Genomic DNA, 25,558 nt, shown 5'->3' with positions numbered 1-25,558 from the left:
TTTTCTTTTCCGTTAAGGATCCATCCGGGATCATGTGCATTCAAAATCATCTAGTAGTTTTTGTTTAAAAAAACACACAAAACTGCCTGGCATCAACCAATGAAGCAGGAGGTCACGGCTGGTTCCTGGTCAAGATACATGTCCAGGTTGCTGGCTGGATCCCTAGTGGGGGGCGTGCAAGAGGCAGCTGATCAATGATTCTCTCTCATCATTGATGTTTCTACCTCTCCCTCCCTCTCCTTTCCTCTCTGAAATCAATAAAGATATACTTTTTTTAAAATCCTAAACTTTCACCGGCCAGTTAGCTCAGTTGGTTAAAATGTGGTGCTAATAAAAATCCTAAACTTTCAAGCTACCTAATAAGAGTAAAATACTAATTGACTGTACCTTCAGGGCACCCACCAGCCAAGCAGGTGTGAGTATGCAAATTAACCCAACAAAGATGGCAGGTTAATTTGCATATGCAGGCACCGAGTGGCCAGGGGCAGGTTGTTCTACACGACCCCAGCTGCTCCGGGCCTCTGGGCAGCATGGGAAGGTGGAAAGGTGGCTCTGGCCAGAGTGAAGGCAGTGCTGGCATCCAGGGAAAAGAAGGACCATTCTTATACGAATCTTTATACATCGGGCTTCTAGTATTTATGATAAAAAATGAGAGCATAATAAAAGATGTCTATTTGAAATATGAAACTATAGTGTCTAAAACACCTCAGCCTGAATTAGGAAAGAGGGTTCAGGTAGAAGGAGATGTGGGGGCTTCTCTGGAATGGGAAGTCCCCCCACTTTTTCACTTCCATCCATCTTATTCTCATTCCAGAGCATGCTGTCCTTTCTTTGCTCCTTCACCCCTTCCGTGAATCACTGGTTCTCCCTCAGGCTCTCTCAGATCCCACTGCATCCACAGAGCATCCTGGGTGCTGGCCTCCCCTCCCCCTCTGAGGGCAACCTCTGTGTCACCATAGCCCTGTCTGTCTCTGCTTATACCATTTCCTACCAGGACTGCTCCCTCCTAGAAGCCGCAGTGGGTCAGAGATGGACCCCTACCACCTCAGGCTGAATGCATGATAGGTATCCAGCGTGTGCGAGTGGAATCGCAGCTGACAGAATGAGAGGCTGAGTCACTAGGCGGGCTGAGCCCACTGCTTGCCACCCCTGGACCCACCAGGATATTGGTTTTGCTGACTGGAAGCTTCTTCTGCCATCTTATTGAATAAACATGTATTCGTTACACGAATCTCCCCAATGAAAAATAACTCCTTTGGGCCTAATAGGAGGGGGAGGGGGAGGGGACATAGGACATGAGCTCACAGATCTCGAATTGGCATTTTAACTGGGCCATGTCACTTTCCTCATGTGTACAATGGAAAGATTAGTAATAAAAACACCCGCCTGCCTTCTTCCCCGAGTGTCTGTGAGGAAGAGTAAATGTCTGTGAAGAGCACTTTGTACAAGTTGTCGGCATAAATGACTGCGAAGCAAGGTCCCCTGTGCTGGGATGTGACACTCCTTAAGCCAGTGTTTCCCAAACTTCTCTCAGGATGAGAATCACCTGGTGGAGTTGTTAAAATACAGATTCCTGAATCCCAACTAAGAAGTGCTAACCTAGAATTTTTGGGAACATATAGGTAAAAGAGTATGCTTAACTAGTGCTCTAAGGCTTAAAAATAAAAATGTTGCCAATAGTTAGAAAACTGATTTAGGAACTAACAGAATAAAGGCTGGTAGAAAAATCTCTGTGTAAAATGATGGTCTTCTTGGCGTGAGAAGCAGGCTGAGGCCCTTAGGGACGGGTACCGTGGAAGTCTGAAGGTGCATGGCAACCAGTTTTACCAGCAGAGAGGATGCAGGGCAGTTGGGACATGAAGCCTGGGGCTGTATTTGTAGAGGCCTCACCTGTGTATTAGTGGAGCTGTTGAGGACTTTTGAGCAAAACAGTGAGGTGTCGTGAGCTCTGAGCAAGGTTAATATGGCAGGTCGTGTAGAATCGGGGAGGGAGATGTTGGAGACAGAGTCCCTGTGAGCAGGTGACATAGTAACCAAGCGGGGTGTGGACTGGGCCATGGCAACAGGGAGAAGACAGATTTAGACCTACTATTCGAGGGGAACACTGGAGGGGACTAGTCAGGGGAGGAGAACAGGAGAGGGAGCAGCCCCATGACACCAAGGCTGGGTCATCTGTTGTCTCAGCCCCCTGCCCCCTACCCCTCATCATACATGGCGCTGGACTCTCCTAGAAACAGGTGTCATGGCAACATCACATGGTTGCTGGAAGATGTTAACGGATATATGCATGGAATGAATGAGTGACTGAAACGTACGCAGCACCTTCAGCAAAACCTCTCAGTGAAAGCTTGGGCTTCTTGTGAATGAGGGAGCTTCATTTTGAACAGCACGGTCCCCGGGGCCTTCCCACGATCCAGGATGGGCATGTCTCTGGGAATTTCCAGCTGCCCCACTCCCATCTGAGGACATGAGGCTTTGCCTTGGCTCTTCCCATCTGAGGACATGAGGACACAAGAGCAGCCTGAATCCCAACCTGCTCCTCACTGACAGCCATCATGGCCCGATTTGTGGAGCATGTACTCTGTGCCAAGCCCTACGAGGGTGCAAGGGCATGAGGGCGTGATGACCATTTGCATATTAGCTCTTTATTTTATAGAACTAGAGGCTCGGTGCACAGAATTCATGCATGGAGGGGGGGGTGTCCCTCAGCCCAGCCTGGGTGTGATGTATATCAACTCATTTAATTTCACATCATCTTTATGGCAATCCTTTAGAAGACTTAGAATTCCCACTTATCAGCAGTAAAAACTGGAACACAAAGTAGTTCAGTAACTTGTCCCAGGCCACACAACAGGTGTGAGGAACCCACGTCACTACGCTATGAACAACCCGAGGGTGAAATTGCATTGTGTTCACTATGCTGTTCCCCACACCAGCCCACACTGGGCAATCTTCACTGCTTATTGAATGAATGAATGAATGAATGAACGAATGAATGAATGAAACCAGATTTTCAGATTCCAAGGCTCATATGCAATCTGAGTCTTCATTGCCTCCTCTGGAAAAAAAAAAAAAAAAATATGACCCTCATGGTTGTGAGGTTCAAATGGATCTTGGCGATATATTTGGTAAACATAGGAGTACGTAAGCCACCTTCCTTCCAGAATTTTCCAAACCCCAGACCGCAGACAATGCTTGCCGATATCCCTTTGGGAGAGGTTTGGCCTTCAGAGCTCAGCTCCCTTCCCATTAGGGCTTATTTGGGAGTCTGATCTGATACTTAAAACTGGCACCATCACCTGCCACCAGGCAAACAGCAAACCTTCCTTGAGAAGCTGAACAAACTCCTTTTATTTCAGCCGCCCCTGAAACCTGCTCACTCTTCCCAGCTACCACTCCCGTCCCATCTACGCCGCCCAGCCCTCCACCCCTCACCCCACACTCCGCAGCTCTTTGTCAGGAGCTCGGAGGAAGTGAAAGGTTAACTGAAAGGGGGACATCGTTGTTGCCAGACTCAGTCAGCAGTGGGGTTGCGGTCTCGGCCACCGCTGCTAAAGTTTCAACTGCGGCGGCCATACAGAGCAGGCCTTGTTCTTTCATGAAAGTTCTAGTCCCAGTTTTGTTCCAGGGACGTGGAGCCTTCAGCAGGGCCTTTGTGGCCGAAGAATCCCCTGGACAATAGGGCCACCCTCCTCCAAAGTGCTCGCTCCACCCTGGAGGGAAGGCCCGGGCCCACAGGCTGCAGGGCTGCCCGGCTCCTGGGGACGCGGAAAGTTCCAGGAGGGCTCGGGAGAAAGGAAGGGCTCAGGCCTCTGAGGCCAAGTCACAGCCCCAGGGAAGGCTGTCCCCAGCCTCTCTGGTGCTGCCAACATAAGCCACTTGGGGACCAGAGGGGAGATCCAGGCCCAGCTGAACGGTGTCACTCAGCAGCTGGCTTTTTCTGTCTGGTGCAGCTAATAGCCCTTCTTCACCTGGCGTGTGAGACTGTTTCATGGTCAAACACAGAGAGTTCAGCGGGTGAAGGTAAGGGTGGAGACAGGGTGAAGTTTTATGGAGCCAGGTTCTATGGGATGCACTTTAATAATTAATATTTGCCAAAACCGGTTTGGCTCAGTGGATAGAGTGTCGGCCTTTGGACTGAAAGGTCCCAGGTTCGATTCCGGTGAAGGGCATGTACCCTGGTTGTAGGCACATCCCCAGTAGGGGATGTGAAAGTGGCAGCTGATCAATGTTTCTCTCTCATAAGTGTTTCTAACTTTCTATCCCTCTCTCTTCCTCTCTGTTAAAAAAAAAAAAAATCAATAAAATATATTTAAAAAAATTAATATTTATTGAGCACCTACTACGTCCAAGATACTGTGTTAAGCAACTTATAGGTATCATTTCATTCTAAGAGTCTTACCAGGAAGGTAGGATTATTACCATCATCATGTTACGGGGAACAATACTGAGAGGTTCAGAGAGGTTATGTGACTTGCCTAAGTTCCCATATTCTATAACTGTTGAGTAGAATTTATACGTAGGATTTCAATTTGTGTCTGTGCAACACAGAAGCCTATTTTCTTTCTTTATGAAAGTTCTAGTGGTCTTGTCGAAACAGATTTGGTTCAGTGGATAGAGCGTCAGTCTGCGGTCTGAAGGGTCCCAGGTTCGATTCTGGTCAAGGGTATGTACATTGGTTGCAGGCACATCCCCGGAAGAGGGGGTGCAGGAGGCAGCTGATTGATGTTTCTCTCTCATCAATGTTTCTAGCTCTCTATTTCTCTCCCTTCCTCTCTGTAAAAAATCAATAAAATATATATTAAAAAAGTAAAAAATAAAGTACTAGTGGTCTGGTGCATGAAATTTGCGCACATTGAAAAAGAATTATTGTAATTAGCGGAAATATTGTGATATTGCTATTTGCCCTTTTTCTATAACAGAAGTGTCAGAGAGAAAAGAAAATTAGTAAAATGTATATGAAAATCTCCCTCCTGTCATAGTCTGGGGTGCACCGCAGGACCCAGAGTCAAGACCCTACCCACCCACGTGCACCATGAAATTGCACAAGACCTGGATCCAGTTGGCCCCACCCCCATCAAGCCCCACATGTTGGGGGGCACAGCCTTAGGTTCCCCGTCAAGCCCTGCTGGGTGGGGAGCATGTTCTCAGCCCCCCCCCCCCAGCCCCTGCATGAGGGTGCAAGGCATGAGGGCATGATGACCATTTGCATATTAGCTCTTTATTATATAGAACTAGAGGCCTGGTGCACAAAATTCGTGCATGGGGGGTGTGTCCCTCAGCCCAGCCTGCATCCTCTCCAATCCAGGACTGCTGGCTCCCAATTGCTCTTCTGCCTGCCTTCCTGATTGCCCTAAGCACTTTTTTTTAAAAAAATATATTATTATTATTATTATTATTATTATTTAAGACCTTTATTAACAGGTGCTTGCAGTTTGTTGACTTTAAAAAAAAATCAAGCTGTAAACTTTTATTACAAATTAAAAATGAGGTTCTTAAAAATCTCAACTTGACCAGATATGAAACAATTTAAAAACCTTTAAAGGTGTATTGAGAAAAACCAGGCTTTTTTTTCTCTTAAAAAACACGTTTGTCATTACCAAAAAGAACCGTCTTTAGATAAAAATATCAATAATAAAAACCCCATGCTGCATAGATAATGCAGATAGTTCCAGTTGTCTGGTCAACGGGCAAAAAGCAAGCACTTAAGGTCTTCAGCTCCAATCTTTTGTTCATTTCTTATTGCTGGAATTTCGTATTTCTTCTTGTTGGATGACTAAACTGGATGATGGTAAAGATGGTAAGCCGGCACTTTTTACTCAGCCCCCCCCTGCTCAGCCTCGGGAGCAGACGAATTCTCAGCTGGCAGATCGGCTGCTTTTGTCTCTTTGCCATCTTGTGGTTTAGGGTTCTCTGGGTGTCTGCGTAGGTAATTGAAGTTGTGGCGGTACCGACGCGGAGGTGGCTGCTGACCTTGGGTCTCATCTCCTTGATTTTCCTTATCTTCTTCGTTGCCCTCCTCTCTAGGCTGTCTTTGGCGAGGAGGGCCCCTGCGGAATCGTGGCCTATAGCCTCAATACATATTCTGTCTCACTGGTCTGCCTTGTTCTCCTGCACCCTGGTTGTCAGCACCCTCCATCACTTCTCCCTGTACAGGAGGGTTGGAATACTGTGGTCGACGCCCATAGGGTCTCCGCATGTAGTAAGGTGGGAACCGTTGCCTGCGATAGGGCCAGCGCTGTTGGCCCTGGCCTTCGGGGGCACTCTCTGATCCCTCATTCTTTTCCCCACTCTCACTATTCTGGTAATTCTGCTGGTAATTGCATGAAGGACCCCTGCGAGGTGGATAGCGTCTATCATGGTTACGGTCTGCTGCGTATTGACTGCCTTGTACTGGAACTCCACCAGGGCCTGTAACATTTGCTGCCTCCGCACCCTTTTCTCCTTCAACGACATCAAACTCCACCGTCTCTCCATCTCCTGCACTGCGAAGGGACTTCCTGGGGTTATTCTCCTTTATGGCAGTCTGGTGTACAAATACATCTTCCTTGGTGTCATTCCTGTTGATGAGACCATATCCGATCCTTACATTGAACCATTTTACTGTTCCCAAAACCTTCGATGCGATGACCTCCTTGTCCCCGCCGGGGGGCGCCGCCGATCGATGTGAGGCCGCCTGGGCCGCCGCTCCCTGCCCTGGGCTTGGTGTGGGTGGCGGGCGGCTGCTGGGTCTCGGCCTCGCTGCTCATGGTTGCAGTGATGGTGACTGGGGCCGGCTGTGGCAGCTGCGGCTCCTCCCGGGGTGAGATGGTAGCTAGGCCGGCAGCAGCGTTGGGGGTGCTCAGGGCTCTCTGGGTTCCGCTCTCCGCTCCCGCTACCGATTGAACTCTGCCCTAAGCACCTCTGCCTGCCAGCCTGATCACCCCCTAACCACTCCCCTGTCAGCCTGATTGATGCCTAGCTGCTCTCTTGCCAGCCTTTTTGCCCTAACTGCTCTCCCCTGCAGGTCTGGTCACCCCTAACTGCTCTCCCCTGTAGGCCCGGTCACCCCCAACTTTCTTTTTCTGCCAGCCTGGTCACCCCTAACTTTCATCCCCTGAAGGCTTGATCACCCCCCCAACTGCCCTCCCCTGCGGACCTTGTCCCTCCCAGTTGCCCTCCCTTGCTGGTCATCTTGTGGCAGCCATTCTATGTCCACATGGGGGCAACCATTTTGTGTGTTGGAGTGCTGGTCAGTTTGCGTATTACTCTTTTATTAGATAGGATAGAGGCCTAGTGCATGCTTGGAGGTGGGGGCCAGCTGGTTTTCTCTAAAGGGTGTCCCTGATCAGGGTAGGGGTTTCCTTGGGGTGTGGGGTGGCCTGGGCGAGGGGTCTGTGATGGTTTGCAGTCTGGCCACACACCCTGGTGACCCAAGTGAAGGCCCTGGTATCTGGGGTTTATTCATCTTCTATAATTGAAACTTTGTAGCCTTGAGTGAAGGCCTGGGCCCACCAGGGTGCGTGGAAAGCTTAGCTTCCTCCATTGCTGTGGGAACCCATGCCTCCTGCTCTCTCTGTAGCTGCAGCCATCTTAGTTGGGTTAATTTGCATACTCATTCTTGATTGGCTGGTGGGTGTGGCTTATGGGTATGATAGAGAGGTGTTAATTTGCATATTACTCTTTTATTAGATAGGATGTATAGAGGTACTTCATCTTTTCATGTGCTTGTCATACTATATCTTCTTTGGTAAAATGTCTATTAAAATCTCTTGCCTATTTTTAATTGGTTTGTTTTGAGTTCTTATGATTGTGTTTTGAGAATTCTTTATATACTAGAGACCTGGTGCACAATATTTATGCCCAGCCTGTGCCCTCTTGCAGTCTGGGACCCCTTGGGATATCCTGCTGGCCTAGGCCCAATCCCTAAGCCAGCTGTTAGACATCTCTTTCACAGTCCAGGGCTTTCACAGTCCTGACCACCTGACTACAGCAGAGGCAGGAGAAGCTCCCTCCACTGCCAATGCACTTGCCAGCCATGAGCCTGGCTGTGTTGAGCATCTGCCCTCTGGTGGTAAGTTTGAGTCATAGCAACCAGTTGTTCCTCTTTTTGGTTGATCTGCATATTAGGGTTTATTATATAGAATTCTGAATACAAATCCTTTATCAAATTTTTTTTAAATTTTTCTCCCAGCCTGTGTCTTGTCTTTTCATTCTTTTTACAGTATCATTTGTTGTCCAATGTATCAATTTCCTCTTGTATGGATTGTGCTTTAGTTGTTGTATCTAAGAAATATTTGCCTACCTCATGACAATAGTGTTTCTTCTCCCTGATTTATTTTAGAAGTATTATAATTTTTACATTTAGGTCTATGAAATTGTTTCAGTACCATTGGTTGATAAAAACAAACACCTATCCTTTCTTTATGGACTTGTCTTTGCACTTTTGCCCCAAATCAGGCTTCCAAATATGCAAGGGAAGGGTTTATTTCTGTACTCTCTGCTAATATATTTGTCTATTGATCTATTTATCTATCTTTATGCCAGTATCACACAGTCCCAATCATTCCAGCTTGATAATAAGTCTTGAAATCAAGTATTGTTAATCTTGTTCTGGTTTGTTGTTCTTTGCAAAGTTGTTTTGGTTTTCTAGGTCCTTTGCACCACTATATGAATTTTAGAACAAATTTGTCAATTTCTACTAAAAAAAAACCTGCTAGAATATCAATAAAGCTCATATCCTTAGTTACATACTAATCATATTTAAATTTTACCAAAAAATCTTTGAGTTTGGCATTATTCTCACTATTTTACAGATGAAAAAAAACAAGAATCACTGAGGTTACAGAATCTCATTAATGAAAATGAAAATTTAAACTCAAGCCTGTTGTAATTCTTGCTATTACTACACCATAGTGTTTGGAGGAGCCAGCTGGGTCATAAATGGTGTCTCTGTCTTCAGCTGGGATTTCCCAGTGGGACAATTTGGGGTTCAACATTTGAAACCACTATTTGATGTTTACTTGATTGCAAAATAGACCTTCAAAAACATATCCTGGCCCTCTCTTCACCCTCATTTCTTCAGTGACTGGGAAAAACATACACACTCATTTTGCATATAGTACCTTTCCTCTAAGTCTCCTTAACTATCTAAATATATAAAAGGCTAATAGGCAAAGTGTCCCCTTGGGAGTTCGATTGGGAGACTTGGAATTTGATCACTCACTATGATGTGTGCTGACCACCAGGATGGTGGTGTGGGATGAAGGAAGTACCTAGCCAGCAGCAGGAAGGTCCTGATTGGTCATGATTGCTGGCCAGGCCTAGGGACCCTAATTATGCACAAATTTAGTGCACCAGGCCACTAGTTATAATAAGAAATTATTCACTGAATTTGTTTACAAATGATTATTCAATGTCTTAAAAAGCATGTCACTCTCCTGCTCAAGATCATTGACTCCCCAGTGCCACTAAAATTAAGTTGGTTCATGGAGTTATGCACATCCAGAGCAGGAAGACACCTGGAGATCATGAATAGCAGACAGTGGAGAGGCAATGTTCAACCCTCTTGTTTCAGAAGTGAGAGCTGACTGCCAAGGAGGGGGAGCAACTCTGATGCAAGGAGTCTGTAACTCCACTTCTCTTAGGAATTCTGGTTGTGGTTTTGAGCTTTATGGAAGGATTTCTATTGCAATGCCAGCCTAATGTTTTTGCCTCTAAAATGTAAAATACTCAATTTGACATTCAAGTCTCTTCTCCACTGCATCCATTCTCTAGTCTTTCCCATACTCTGCGCAACTTGTGTCCACACCAGCAGGCCCCTTCCTCACCTCTATGTCTTGTCCCTCTGCCAGTGATGACTCCTTTTTCTGTCTGCATCTACTTCTTCCCAAAATACCCTCACTCCCTATTATTTGAGGTTGATCTCAAATGCCACCAATTCCATGAAAATTTCTGATTTCCCTTGATGGCATGCATAGATTCTCTACCCACCACATTGATTTCCCATCATCCTGGGTCTGAGATGAAAAATACACCAGATGGGATTAGCAGCAGATTAGTGACTACAGAAGAGAAGATGAGTGAATTTGATGGCACAGCAAGAGAAACACAAAATAAATGCCAAGTGAAACCCCAAAAGATAAAAAGAGAACAGAAAAAATGAACTGTCCCATCAGCTGAGAAACAGCTCCAAGTGGCCTAATATATGTGTAATTGGGTCACAGAAGGAAAGGAAGGGATGGACAGGAAAATACTGAAGAAATAATTCAATTTAAAAAATAAACCTTAAAATTAATTTTTAACAAACTGCTGAAGCCGGTTTGACTCAGTGGTAGAGTGTCGGTCTGTGGACTGAAAGGTCTCAGGTTCGATTCCTGTCAAGGGCATGTACATTGGTTGTGGGCACATCCCCGGTAGGGGGTGTGCAAGAGGCAGCTGATCGATGTTTCTCTCTCATCGACATTTCTAGCTCTCTATCCCTCTCCCTTCCTCTCTGTAAAAAAAATCAATAAAATATATTTCAAAAAATCCCAAAAAACAAAAAACAAAAACCTACCTATTCACAGATCCAAAAAGGTCAACAAACCCCCGAACATAAAAAATACGGGGGAAAAAAGGTACAACAAGGCATATCCTGATCAAAGTGCTTAGAACCAGTGGTGGAAAGCAACATATAAGAAGCAATTAGAGAATAAAGGCACAGCATGTACAAAGGAACAAAGAGTAGAATATAGCAGACTTCATACTGGAAACAGTTCAACTCAGAGACAGTAAAGAAACATCTTTAAAGTTCTGAGAAGGAACACCAACTTAGAATTCTGTATCCAGAGAAAATATCTTTCAAACATGAAGGCAAACTAAAGACTTCTTCAGACACATAAAAGCTGAAAGAGCTCATCAGCAGAGGCCTGTATCACAAGAAATATGAGAAATCCATCGAAAATGATACCAGATGGGGACCTGGCTCTCCAGAAAGGAATGGAGAGCACCGGGAATGGTAACTACATAGTAGGAACATACAATTTTTCTTATTATTTGAATGTCTCTCAAAGATAACTTTTTAAAAATAATTTTGCCTGTTTCAAGCAATAACAACATCAATATATGAGGCAATTTACAACATACATTGACATCAAATGTCTGATAGCAATAGTATAATGGTTGAGAGAACACAAAATGAAAGTGTGTGTGTGTGTGTGTGTGTGTGTGTGTGTATATATATATATATATATATATATATATATATGTAATGTACTTATATCTTACTAGAGGCCCGATGCATGAAATTTGTGCAAGGGGCTCAGCCCTCACAGCTGTCAGCTGCCCTAGGCCTTTGCAGCCATGGCTTCGTCCGGAAGGTTGTCTGGAAGGTCACCTGGATGGTTGCTCCGCTGTTTGGCTGTCAGGTCTAATTAGCATATTACACTTTTATTATTATAGATGTGGAGTATATTATTTGAATTAAAGATCTGAAGTCAAAGCTAATATTAAAAATAAAAACAAAGAGGTGTAGTTAATATGCCCATAAAGGAGATAACATGAAATCATAACATATATTCAATTAATTTAAAAGAAAAAAGAAAAGGAGGAAAGAAGAAACAATACACCAATCAGACAAGTAGAAAATACCAAGATGATAGTTTTAAAATAGTATCATGAAAGATTTAAGCCCAACATAGCAATAATCACATTAAATGAAAATGATCATAGAAACCTACACCTGAAACCTATATGTTCCTATTGACCAATGTCATCCCAATAAATTTAAAAAATTAATAAATAGAAACGGTCTTAACTGAATTCAAAAGCCATGTAGAAAACAATATCTGAGACTTAACAATTGATGAGTCTTGGTGAAAAGTGTATGGGAATTCTTGTCACTTTTTCTTGTAATTTTTCTGTAACTTGAAAATTAGTTTAAAAATAGCATTTGAAAAATATAATTAATCTTTGTAATTATTTTTTAAAATAATATTTAAAGCTCTTACATCTTCTTTCATAAGTTTTTGTAGCATCCTGCTTCTCTGTCTTGCTGAACACTGGCAGGGCTGTGCTTTGGAATGAGAAGTTGAGCCCTCAGCTCTGGCCTGGCTTCTGTCAGCCACTTTACACTCCCTTCCACCGCAACCACCCTCACCCACACACACAAACAGAAAAAGGCTTCAGGAATGCCAAAAGGAGCGGGACAAATGCTGAGAACGTATTTAGAGGGAAGTTTCCAGCCTCCTTTTCTGAGTCTGCCTGGAATGGTTTTCAGATAGAATGGACCGGATTCTGGACTGGAACAAATCAGGGGAATCTTGGTGATGTGGAGGGAATTCTGAACTGATTTGTCTTTTTTTTTTTTTTTTAGTATGTTTTTATTGATTTCAGAGAGGAAGGGAGGAGAGATAGAAATATCCATTATGAGAAAGAATCATTGACCGGCTGCCTCATGCATGTTCCTTACTGGGAATGGAGCCTGCAGCCCTGGGCATGTGTCCTGATCAGGAATCGAACCGTGACCTCCTGGTTCTTAAGTCCATGCTCAACCACTCAGCCACACTGGCTGGGCTGCCCTGTCTTGTGATGTTCTGGATGGTGGTTTGGAAGGAGGAGGTACAGTGAGGGATGGTGGGCAGAGCCCCTGCCACCTTCCTAAGATACACACCCGAGCCTGTGTGTTAACACAGGCTCAGAGCCAGTCCTCTCTTGTGACGGGCCCATCCGCCCCCTGGTGCTTGAGACAGTATAGTGGGTCCAGGGACTCCACGTTGGCACTGGAAGGGCCCCCAGAGACACGAGACCAAGTCTGCCCTTTAACTGAGTCAGCTTGATGCCGGAGCACGGAGGGGCCTGACCAAGCCAGGGCAGAGCTGAGCTCAGTCTGTGCCGGCTGCATGGTCACCATGCCCTGCTGGACAGACACACAGCCCATTGGCTTCAAACTATGAGAGGAAGTTCTGAAATGAGGAGGCTTAGAGCAGGTGACCCCGGTCTGTGTGAGAAGTCCTGACACTGGTCCCCTCTGCAGGAGGTGGTCCCTGTGGGGGAGCACAGGAGAGCCAGAGGGATGCTGGAAACCATCCGGTTCTCAGCCGGCTTGATACCGGGTGTGGCAGTTTGTGAAAACCCATCAAGCTGAACTGATGATAATGTGTACATTACACGTCACTAAAAACACATTTAAGAAGTGAACCGGAAAGAGTGGAAAGGAAGCATGTGGCTTAGACAGCATTCGGCACCCCCTCCCGGCCCCCCCCATCTCCTGGGCGTGTGGGTGAGGACGGTGTGTGTCTAATGCTTCCCATTTGGCCCAGGGAGAGGGAGGTTGGAGGGCCGGCGGCCCTCGGATATTGGCAGAGCAAACACACGGGCCTCCGAGCACACGGGCTCCTCTGTGTACACAGGGGGTTAGGCCAGGCTCCACGGAGCCGCACTTCATGGCGACAAAGACAACAATGCCACCATCTCGTAACTGTCAACAGCGTCTCTGCGCTCAAGTCTTTGGCCCAATATTTGCAGAGCCCGAGGAGCCACGTCTCCTCTGTGATAATGACTTGGATGCATCGCTTACCAGGAAGAGCGGAGTGCCCAGGCCTGCCTTCGGAGCTGCGTGCGCGGGCCTCTCTCAGGAAGAACCTGGCCTGAGGGAGAATGTGTGGGGCCTCAGAAAACCTGGCTGTTGTCACTATTGTTGTCCCCACAACCCAGGGAGTCAGGCGTCAGGAGAGGAGTCAGGACTTTGCAGCCTGCAGGTTCTCATGCCTGAGGTCCCCGGACATCCACCCTGCAGGACTGGCAGGGAAGGAAACTGAAAAATGAGGCATGAAGTTTGCATTCTTTCTTTTCTTCTTTTTTAAAAAAATATATTTTTATTGATTTCAGAGAGGAAGGGAGAGGAGGAGAGAGCTAGAAATATCACTGATGAGAGAGAATCATTGATCGGCTGCCTCCTGCATGCCCCCCACTGGGGATCGAGCTCGCACGCAATCCAGGCATGTGCCCTGACCGGGAATCGAACCATGACCTCCTGGTTTCTAGGTCTATGCTCAACCGCTGAGCCACTCTGACCTGGCTGAAGCTCCTGTTCTTGAACTGAAGCTTTGGGAATGGCAACTGTAAAGCTTTTCTTCATGAAGTTTTCTTCTTCGTCACCGTTAAACCCCCACAAATCCTAAACATGCTCCCCTCCAGGTTAGGGTTTCACTTCTCCCAGTAATTCCCGAGTGAGACCCTCTCCTACTGACAAACACAAGAGACTCCTTTTCAGAAACTCGAGTTGCCAGGGAAGCCCCTGCTCCCCCTCCCAGAGCTCCAGGCCCCAGTGCCCGCCATGACCTGTGACCTCCCGGCTGCGTCAGCTGGACAAACTGCCCTGGGCTCCACGAGGGGCGGGCTGACCCCGCGCTGCAGGTGCCTGTCCCTGGGACAGCCCCGCTGTCCAGCCAGCGGCGGGAGCTTAGACAGCTCTGCCCCCAGAGAGTGTTCCTCTGCCTCCTGCCTAACCGGAAGCGTTGTGATGTGACTCGGGCCCTGCCCTCTCTCTGCCTCCAGGGCTCCCACATTCAGCGAGACCTCCAAGAACCATTAATTTAGCCAATTTCCTGGGCCACGCCACCCCGCCACCCCCCCACCCCCTGGGATCCCCACTTTGGTGGGCAGCAGCGGAACAAGACTCCCCGCTGTTTCCCTTCCCTTTTAATTACACGGGGACAAGCTCCTTTGGGCTGACTTTGGGAAGCGAGCCCCAGGCCAGCCCGGCTGCCCTCCACAGAACAATGCACACATGTTCCGGAGAATTCCCTCCTCGCCTAATCCGGGCCGGGAAGAAAAGGGCTTTTCTTCTTCTTGTCAAAGGGGGTCTTCGATGCTAAGATACCATTTTGTGTCTCAAGTCATGTCACGGGACTTCTGCCTCGGCCTCTGCAGCCCGCTCTTTAGAAATGAAAGAAGCGGTCCTTGCTTCACCTCAGGACAAGTGCCCCCCACCCTGCCCTCCTCTGAAAATAAAGGGCACTGGGGGGCCCCCGGGAAGCAGGAAAAGCTCCCAGCTCCCACTGTTCCTTTTTCATGCAGGCAACCTCGGCTTTCTGGACTATTTGCCCAAAGGATGAGTAGGGAGGGCTGAGCCTCACCTGCTGATCTCAAGGGTCATGAATATTCTTATAATCCCCTGGAAAGAAGGGCCCTTTCATTAGAGGAGCAGATTCCTCTGCGGGCCTGGGGGCCGGCCACCCCTCCTCGCTGCAGCCTTTTCTGTTCCTCAGGCTGCTGGCGCAGCGTCCAAGCTGGCCTCTCCAGCTGCAGGGAGAACCTGTTTTTCTAAGGCATTGCTAGGCTGCCTCCCCTCGCTAAGCCACGTCCCTACTTGATGGAGGAAGTACAGGAAGTAACCACAAAGAAGTTACAGTTGCACGAGAACTGCTGCTCAGAAAGGGCTGGTTGCAGCCCAGAGAACAAACACTGCCTCCCTGGTACGTCTACATTTTCACTTCATTTGGCAAAGGAACTGGAGGTACCTTTTGGAAATGCTCACAAAAAGTCAGATAAAGTAATAAAAAATAAATGGGGGAGGCAAAATAAAATCAAGCCAGGGGAACATTTACTACCATAGACATATAAATGTCCCTCTCCATCTGAGAGCAAGGAGAAGCTGAGGATCTGGTTTTGGGCTTCCCAGAAGCCAAAGACGCAGGAGAAACATGGTCAATTGAGGGCCAGTTACTCAGGGAACCCAGTTCTCCCTGATACTCAGGCCTGAGACTGCCAGTGGTCACGGGCCCTCACACAAACTAAAACATTGTCGGCTGCATTAAAAACATCACCCCTAATGTAACTGTCATGGAGCTGTGCTTTATAATAATCCTATCTAATAAAGAGGGAATATCCTAATTGACCATCACACCCTCACAAAAATGGCAGCACCCACAGCCAATAAGAAGGGAATATGCTGATTGACTGGTACATCCTCAAAGATGATGGCACCCACAGCCACAGATGGTGGTGCCCAGTTCCCTCAGCCCCCCCGAGGTGCAGGCAAGCCTCAGATGGCAGCTGCCCAGTTGCCCAGGGCCATCCGAGGCTCAGGTAACCAGGGCTGGCTGAGGCTTGTGCTACCGGCAGTGGCAGCAGCAGAGGTGTGATGGGGGAGACGTTGCCTTCCCCTGATTGCTGGGACACCTCCTTCCCCTGAGGGCTCCCGACTGTGAGAGGGGGCAGGCTGGGCTGAGGATCCCCCTCCCTCCAGTGCATGAATTTTCATGCCCCGGGCCTCTAGTGTACGATGAACATCTCTATAAATTCTCAAGACAAGTGAAGAACCACATAGCCACCCCAATCTTCTTCAGAATCTGTAAGTGCAGCCCACGGAGTCAGCGAGAGGGGGAGCACTCTCAGGGGCCTGTGATTACACACAGATGCCAGGGAGTTGAGCTGAGACCTCAGCTGGAGCTTAAGAGTTGCAGGGTCATGAGTCCTCAGGGTAGAGTTGGCTGGGGCAGCTCCATGGCCTTATGGGGGCCAGACCTGGGAAACAGGGGCTTACGGGTCAGGGTACCCCTATGCTCTGCAGAGTGTGTGGAAGAAACACACCTGGGGAGCAATGTTCGGGGTCAACATGAGTGAGCGAGCACTGCAGGAGACGGGCAGGTTTCCACCGATATTTCCCATGCCAGTCTTGTTGCTGGTTTGGAATTAACCATGGATTGGATCTTTCTTATTTTCTTTTTAAAAAAATACATTTTATTGTTTTTTTACAGAGAGGAAAGGAGAGGGATAGGTAGAAACATCGAGAGAGAGAGAAACATCCATCAGTTGACTCCTGCACACCCCCATGGAGATGTGCCCGTAACCAATGTACATGCCCTTGACCGGAATCGAACCTGGGACCTTTCAGTCCGCAGGCCGATGCTCTATCCACTGAGCCAAACTGTTTTTGGCAATGGATTGGATCTTAATTGAACCAACATGATATGACAATAATAACACTCACCATGTGCTGGGCTTTTAAAATGTATTTTCAATGTATCCTTTTTAATTTTAAAAACTCCATGAGGTATACTGTGCACTCAAGTGCACTTTTTTTTTTTTTAAATTAGATGAGGAAACCGAGGCTCTGAGGAGAATTTGTCTGCTACCACACAGTTAGCAAGTAGTAGTTCCAGGATTTTAACCTCATTCTATTTGTTTGCAGGATCTAAAGTGTCCACCAACATACCACCTTGGGAAGCAAGGCATGTTAGAAATCAGAACTGAAGTCTCTGGTTCTGCGATCATTACTACAACAAGCTAGCTTTGCTGTATTCTCCTTCAGGGATTTATTTCTGCCATATTTCCAAATGGTTTGAAGTCTCTAAAATACTTCACAGCTCCAACTTTGATATACTCATTCATTCATTCATTCATTCGATAAAATCTATTGTGGCCGACACTGCATTGTGGGAAATTCAGAGGGTGTCTCTCTTTTCTCAGAATCTGCAGTCTAAATGGGGAAAGTGGACACCAAGTAAGTAACTAGAAATGTGATATATAGTAGGCAGCAGAGTGCAGGGTGCCATGGGGGCATATCAACAACTACAGTAGTCTGAGGAGGGGCCAGGTCAGGGGAGAGCTTGTGAAGGAGCTGATGTTCAAGCTCAGCCGTTCGTGTAAGTGGCCATTCATCAGGCAAATGGGGGTTTGAGGGTTGAGGAGAGAATGTGCGCAAGCTTGTGGTAGCATAGTATGTTTGTAAAGACTGGACACAAGGAGAAAGGAGCCTAAAAAAGGCCGGGGCGGATCTCCCAGGAACCTTGGAAGCCTTGTCAGTGATTTTGGACTTTATCCTAAGGACAGGGCCTGCCAATGGAAGGGTTTTAAGCAAGAGAATAAAATCATAGGTGTGATTTAAAGAGAGCATCTGGAAGTATGGAGCTAAGCCAGAGGGGAAGTAAGGCCATGAATTAGAGGAGATTATGGCTAGAGCAAGGGCAGGGACAGTGGGGAGGGAGATGTGTGGATGGATACAGAGGACCATGGTCAAGCTAATAGGCCTTGGTGGATGATTTGATATGGGCATTGAGGGAGGAAGAGGTAAGGGCGACTCCTAGTTTTTGGTTTGAGCAATCATGTGAGTGGTTTTACCACTTATTGAAAAGGGCAGAATGGAGTGACTGCAAGTTAGGGAAGATGATGATGAGGTTAGCTACAGAGGACCTTTGAGAAATGCATGGGGTAATATTGAATAGGCTAGGGGTGTCGAACTCAATCAGAGAAGGGGCCAAAATCTAAAATCCAGCCTAAATCGCGTGCCGAATGGTTTACTGAACAGTCATAAACTGTCATTGTGATGGAAACGCAGCGGAGTGCAGTGATGACAGCGCGGTGCGGGCCACATTGCAAGGCCTGGCGGGACGGATTTGGCCCGCGGGCCTTGTGTTTGACACATGTGGAATAGGCAGTGGGAATCACTGCCAGTGAAATCACCGTCGAAGCTGTGGGAGTGGATGAAATCTAGGGAGAGGATGCAGTTTAGAAGAGAGCCAGCACAGAGCTCTGTGAAATTCCAACACTTAAGGGCAAAGTGGAGGAGGAAGAAGAGGCAAAGGATATTTTAAGCAAAGATCCAGAGAGCTGGGAAAAAATCAGAAGACTGTGCTGTGGAGGAAGCCAAGAGATAAAGGAGTGGTCAGGTGCAAAATGCAGTGAGTGGTCAAGTGAGACGTGGCCCGAAGACTGTGTAAAGTAGGGGTGTCGAACTCAATCAGAGAAGGGGCCAAAATCTAAAATCCAGCCTAAATCGCGGGCCGAATGGTTTACTGAACAGTCATAAACTGTCATTGTGATGGAAACGCAGCAGAGTCCAGTGATGACAGCGCGGTGCGGGCCACATTGCAAGGCCTGGCGGGACGGATTTGGCCCGCGGGCCTTGTGTTTGACACATGTGGTGTAAAGGATGTGATGGCACAGATACCCTGGCATCCTCGGGAGAGCTGGTGGAGTGGCACAGCTGATGTGAACATACAACTCACCCATCCATCATGGAAACATGATACTGTCTTCTAACACTTGCTGTTGATTTAAAACATATCTTGAATTCAGGTTAGGGAACCAAGAGGTAATTCTCATGGGAAATGCATTGCTTCAGATGTTTTAAACAAAGGGTCTGACCCTATAGCTAAGCCTCCTAGTACAAAGCAGTGATTTTCAAAGTTCAATTGCTTAAAAACTAAGTGTCCACAGGAGCTTTTATGTGGTTATTCTATTGCTATTTAAATTTAATTTACTATTTGATGATATATTAGAAATTGAAACTAAGAAATATTTTAAAAATAATTTTTAACATAAATTACATTTTTTTATAAAAAATGATAAGCCAAAAATATAGCAGTAAGGATAACTTTTAATATATATATTAAATTCTCATTACTGTCTGAATTGATAGAAGTGATTCTATTTGCTTCTGCATTCAATCAATTGCACTACGTTGTTTTGGTTGGAGGGTATGAAGGAAACCTGGTCTCTAAGTAATATAACTAGAAAAGAAGAGAATTTAATAATCTTTGCATGTAATTGTGAGTCTTCTTTGGTATTACACCAACACTTGACAAAGGTTGGTTGCAATGTGGAATCTGAAACTGTATCAACGAACCTGTCATACTCTGTGATGTAAAAATCCATTAGTTTACTTTCCCCTTGGAAAGGATCTTTAATTCAGGTTTGGTCCCAACACCCATTAGCCATTTGGAAAATATTGGTTTTCTTGGTTATGCAGACCTTCCAACACATTCCTTTTTACAATATAAAGTCTCATTCATAAATATCATCATCCATCTCATCAGAAAGGGTCTCTGGTGCTGGACATGCATATGGGGCCCACGGGATGGTTGGAATTGCCATTAGAAAGATGGGCAGATCCCATATCATGAGGGCTATGTGCTACACACCTTGAACTTTATTTTGAAACCTATCTGGAGACAGCTGTAATCACGTAGTCACACTGGCATTTTAGATACTTCATTCTGGCAGGTGTGTGGAGGCTGCATAGGAGAGAGCTGAGGATGAAGGCCATGGCGCTAACAGAGGTGAGACACGTGGACCGTTGGATGTTTGCAGAGATAGTAGGATTGGTACAAAGGATTGGTTAAAAATCCAAAAATCCCAAATCCACGTGGTAGATAAAGCACGGCCTAGGAGCAGGACTCTTAGCAAATAATGAGCCAATCCCTTTTCTGCCTGGCCATAAGCAGAAGCCAAATTCATACAATTCGCACTGTGTCCTCTCTCAGGCAGCCAATCAATCGTCTCTTTAAAAGCTTACTTTGGATTTCTGTCTCTGCTCTTCCCTGTTCTGGTGCAGATGAACGTAGGCTCCTGCCCTTCATTCACCCTGGCAGGAAGAAGCTGCTGGATCTGAGCTGTCCTGGCAGTCAGGGTGTCTCTGGACGGGTCTGCCTGGTTCCCAAGGCTTGCGTGTGGTGAGGTGCACCGAAGGGCCAGCAAACCTTCTATTTGCAAACACTCCTGGGGAAGCAAGCACGCTCATAGCTACAGCTCCCAAATGCCTTCTGCACCCACAACCTCTCAAACTTCTCTGACATTCTTCACCAACAATAGCTTCTTCCCCATGATTTTCTTTTTTTAATTTTTTAACAAATGCCTGGTTTTGGAAGCTTTGAATTCGTGGTCCCTGATTTCAATCTTTATGAAGCAGAAACAGCACCTGCCTGGAAATCAAAAGGCAAGCGTTCTAGCTACTCATTGAACTCACTGCTGCTTTCTTCTGGGCCCCTTTCCTTCTTTTTAGCAAAACCAAAGCATGTTCTAAAACTCAAATTCACTGTCTAGAGATGAACAAAGTAAGTCTGAGGGTAAGAAATGATACACCTCTAGAAATCACACGATACCCTTAGCCAGGTGGTTCAAGGCTTGAGAAATACTTCAGAATGTATGTAACTGGTTGCACAAGATTGTCTGCACTACAGGCATCAGCGTAAAAGCCACGGTGATTCAGAAAGAGGACACTATATTCAAAGGAAAAACGACTATCTCACACACACGGGAAGATTTAAGCGTCCCTCCGCCAGATGTTGAACAGGCAGACGTGCCTCGCACACATTTGCTCTAGGAGCATCCGTTTCCACATTCTCATCCTGTAGCTGGAGGAGGCTGAGCACGCCACGCCTGGTCCGTGGAGGCTTTCTGCTAGGCTGGCTTCAGACAAAGTTACCATTAACTCCCCAACCTGCAAGAAAATGATTTGACACAAAGGATTCCAAAATGTCCTCCTCTCCCCCTACAAGCCCGCAAACAAATGGTACAGGAATGAGGTCAGAAAGGACCGCCCCACCCCCACCCTCCCCCAGGCCCCTGAATTCATTTACCTACCTCAGAGCCCATTCAGAGGAAGGGGTGGGACCAGGAACAAGAGATGCGTGGAGGCCAAGTGGAGTTTGGGGGTCGAGCGCTACATTACAGGATTTGACAGGCCTTTGCCTGCCTTCAGCTTCTTTGTGTCTCTCGCATAATAGAGAAACACAAACTGAGCAGCACACGATCTGCGGCTACACCCTCGGACAGAGCACGCTCTTTGCAAATGCTAATAGTATTGTAGCATCCTGTCACCCGGGAACACAAAAAAGGATGTTGATTTTCACATGAACCAGAACAGGGCCATTGTACACAGGTTTGTGACCAACTTGTAGTATCTGCACATCAAAAGCACAGCCAACTGCGGGCACACAGCTGGCGAGCCGCGCTGACGGGGGCACCCAGGGGAGAGTGAGATCCAAACGCCTCATCCACCCATTCAGCAACAGAACAGTGCTCTCTCTGGAAGTGAGGGAGCTATGGTCTCACAATCTCGATTCAGCTATGACCATGGCATTTGGATAATTGGCAAGAACGTAAATGCCTCAGATACTTAAAAAGAGAAATCTAAATGAATGACAATGGGAATGGCTCTGGGCTGGTGAGAGTCTCAGATATGGCAGAGGCAGAAAAGTGAGGGATGTTCAATTAAGCATTCGTATTTGGATGTTCCCATACATGAACCAGACACGCTAATGTAGGCTGGAAAGGACCTATTTCCATTCCAAAGGTCTTGGGAAACTAGGAACTGTCAGGGCAAGAAAATTAAATAAAGACTACATTATGATATTCCTGAAAATAAATTCAGTTGCCACAGTAAAGGCTTCTGCTCATAGCTTTCATGTGTTAAATTTATGAGAAACAAAAAAGGCAGTCAAAATCTGGGAAAATAAAATCAAGGTATTAAACACTGGAGTCAAAATAATCCTGCATCTTCATAGTTGGGCTAATTAAAAAAGATTTAGAGACTCTGAAGAGGTAAGATGGGAAAAGCAACATGATTGACATGGTGAGGAAAAATTGTAAGGTCCTCATTTTTACTCCTAAGACTTGAGGACTGAGGTATATATTAGAGTAAAGCCCTGAATCTCAATATTGCCCTGTCCTCCAGGCCCTATGGAACTTCACATCTCTGCCATTTCCAGTCTAGTGATGCTATGAAACCTCACATCTCTGCTATCTCCACAGCCTCATAGAGAAAGCCACCCTGTGCCATTTCTGTGCAGTTAGCTCATTCTGCATTTTCTAGGTGCATCGCTGTACTATTTACTTTCATAAATAAATTCACTTTACTAAAATTCTGCTGCACACCAAAAAATATTTTTTTTTCAGATCTGACAAACAAACAAAAAAAAGGTACAATTACTATTAATTCATACGAGATGGCTATTGTGGTGTTGGCTGTGTGAAAGCAAAGAGCCACATGCTAACCTGACAAGCTCAGGGAAGGCCTGCATGGCAGTCTTGCAAACCCAGAGACCTAAGATAACCACAAAAGATGGTTTGAAAATTAAATATCTAACAGGTTATAGCAGGTAGTCATGTCCCAGATATTTCACCTGACAAAGATCAACTTTGATCTACTTTACTGAGCCATCTTTCTTCAGGCATCTAAGATAACATATCTGTGAGATGTCTGGGTAACTCGTAACTTCCTTTTTGCCCTGGACCCCTCAGGGCACAACAAATGGCCTCGAGACGTTCCCTCATTGTTATTGTTATCAAGTTAATTGTCCACTGTTAATTACGTTAGAGTATCCTGTATCCACCTCTATAAAAGACAAGCTCATGTCCATCTTTTAACCTTTTACCCTATCCCAGAGGTCCCCCCTCCCCCTTCACTCGGTCCCACCTCCCTAATCTATCACCAATGAATTTCATGTAACTCACCTACGCACCTTTCCTTTGATTGCAATGTATAAATATAGAAATATAACCCGCCAGTCTCCGGAGCATTATCTCAATCCGTTGATGTTCTGCTTCCCGACATATGTCGACAGTTTGGCTCAAATAAACTCACAAAAATTCTTTACAGGTTCCAATGCTTTTTTGTTTTGCTTTGTTTTTGTTAACAGCTGTCATTTTTTAAATTTGACATTCTAAGGGAAAAGACGTCAGAGCCCGACTAAATAATTGGCTATTGCATGTTTTAAAAATCATTGGTTGAAATTGCTGCTCTAGATTTGTTATTTCATTAATTTCAACATTTAAAAGGAAAATAAAAAAAGTTCCATGGGATCAATCCTAGATAAGATATGATACTGACCATTAAAAAGGCTCCAGGGGGATTTGTAGATGGATCTCAAATGTCAATGGGCCTTTGGTTAGGCGTTCCTATCCTTGGATTGGCTGCAGACTGAGGCATCTAGCTCTGTACCTTTTCTTTCAACAAACATCAGGTACCGCCTTCTCCTGTTAAGTGTTCCTCAGGGTAGCCAGGAGGCAGGTTCACAATTGTCACTGGGGGTGTTCTTACAGCATAGGTTAGACTTCTGTTTTTTTATGTTATAAACTGATCGGTACACAGGGTATTGGCTGGGCTGCACCCGGAGCATCACTGACTGCAGGTGTGAGAACTTTCACCATAAGCCCTCTAGTAGATGAATACATTTTTTTAAAAAATATATTTTATTGATATTTTACAGAGAGGAAGGGAGAGAGATAGAGAGCTAGAAACGTCGATGAGAGAGAAACATCGACCAGCTGCCTCTTGCACACCCCCTACCGGGATGTGCCCGCAACCAAGGTACATGCCCTTGACTGGAATCGAACCTGGGACCTTTTAGTCCGCAGACCGACGCTCTACCACTGAGCCAAACCGGTTTCGGCTGAAGACATTTCTTAACGGAGAAATAGTAGGCACTGCATTTTGTTAGTGACTTATGTGAAGCAGAATGGAAAAAGATTAAAAACAAAAACAAAACACAACTAAGGGAGCAGAAAAATGGACAGGCTCATCTGTTAAGAAGTAAATTAATTTCAACATCTGCTGGCAGCTGAAGGAAAGAAACAGGTAAGGTCTTGAGTTCTCTTTAACAGAAGGAAAGCAGCATATATATTTGTTTATAGAGCAATGGTCAGCAAACTCATTAGTCAACAGAGCCAAATATCAACAGTACAATGATTGAAATTTCTTTCGAGAGCTATATTTTTTAAACGTAAACTACTTCTAATGCCACTTCTTCAAAATAGACTCGCCCAGGCCGTGGTATTTTGTGGAAGAGCCACACTCAAGGGGCCAAAGAGCCACATGTGGCTTGCGAGCCGTGGTTTACCAACCACTGGTCTAGAGCAAGAAACTTAGCTGTCATTCAATTATCTAGGAATCTGTTCTTTAGTGAAACTTAAGTGATATCAGAGACATGTCATTGGGTTTTACTTCTCCAAAGTATATTGTGCATTTTCTTCCAATAGGTACAACATACAGCATTTGTGGGCGAAAGCCCCAGGCATGAGAGAAATTAAGAGGTAGGTAAAGGCAATTCCAGGCTATTTGCTTTCTCATGGTTGAACCTAATTCACAGATAAACTTTAGCAAAACAAGAAGATGGAATTAACGTGTTCCCTATATACTTTCACAAATGTTAGCAGGTTCACAAGCTTTGGCAAGCGCCAGATCATATAAACCGTGACCCTATTTTTGACAAGTGGCTAAAATTCTCATTTCCATGTTGTTGCTAGGTTGCTATGTATCACTCCAACAGTGAGCAGCAGAATGGACACAAATCCTGGAGAAGGCACGTCCACCTTCTGCCTCATTTCACACATCAAGTGATCAATATTAATAAGCATCATTTATGAACATAGTTCTAGGGGGAATAGAAAATGAGAAATGCAAGAATCAGGTAATAGAACTCACTGATATTTAAGGTTACTTCCAGTATTAAGGCTCAGTTACGCCTTTTAATCAGCCTCATGTATAACTAACTGAACATGTTGGCATCATTAGTGAAAATGCTGACGATAGCAGCAAAATATAATTTAAAAAACATTTTTGATATGTTTTATTAAGAAAAAAACCCCACCAAAATGTTTTGACAAGTATCAAGACAGGAAAGAAGGCATCGTGTGACCATATGATTACAGCTGTGAAATGTGAGGCCCGTGACATGAGTGCACCCAGAGTCAGAGGAGCCGCGTTGAGAGGCTTGCTATGAATCTGGTTATACTGTGGGGTCCAATGTGCAGAGGTGTCTCTGTCTCTCTCTCCCTCCCTCCCTCATTAACACAGAGAACTCTTAAAAGATGC

The 25,558-nt window shown here is 45.8% G+C and overlaps 1 long non-coding RNA gene and 1 pseudogene across 1 annotated transcript; both read right to left on the bottom strand.

The window, feature by feature from the left end:
- Window positions 1-5,449: 5,449 nt before the first annotated feature.
- Window positions 5,450-6,787, bottom strand: LOC118722504 (annotated as a pseudogene).
- On the bottom strand, window positions 5,450-23,954 carry LOC123652632. The gene is made up of 2 exons (XR_006742068.1): window positions 23,918-23,954; window positions 5,450-5,574 (listed from the first exon to the last, which is right to left on the bottom strand). It is a non-coding gene; the product is annotated as an uncharacterized LOC123652632 (long non-coding RNA).
- Between the last annotated feature and the right edge of the window lie 1,604 nt (window positions 23,955-25,558).

This window comes from Pipistrellus kuhlii, unplaced genomic scaffold (assembly GCF_014108245.1).
Source record: "Pipistrellus kuhlii isolate mPipKuh1 unplaced genomic scaffold, mPipKuh1.p scaffold_m20_p_2, whole genome shotgun sequence".
Lineage (NCBI taxonomy): Eukaryota > Metazoa > Chordata > Mammalia > Chiroptera > Vespertilionidae > Pipistrellus > Pipistrellus kuhlii.
The sequence above is the reverse complement of the archived record's forward strand: the minus strand, read 5'-3'. Positions and strand labels throughout refer to the sequence as shown.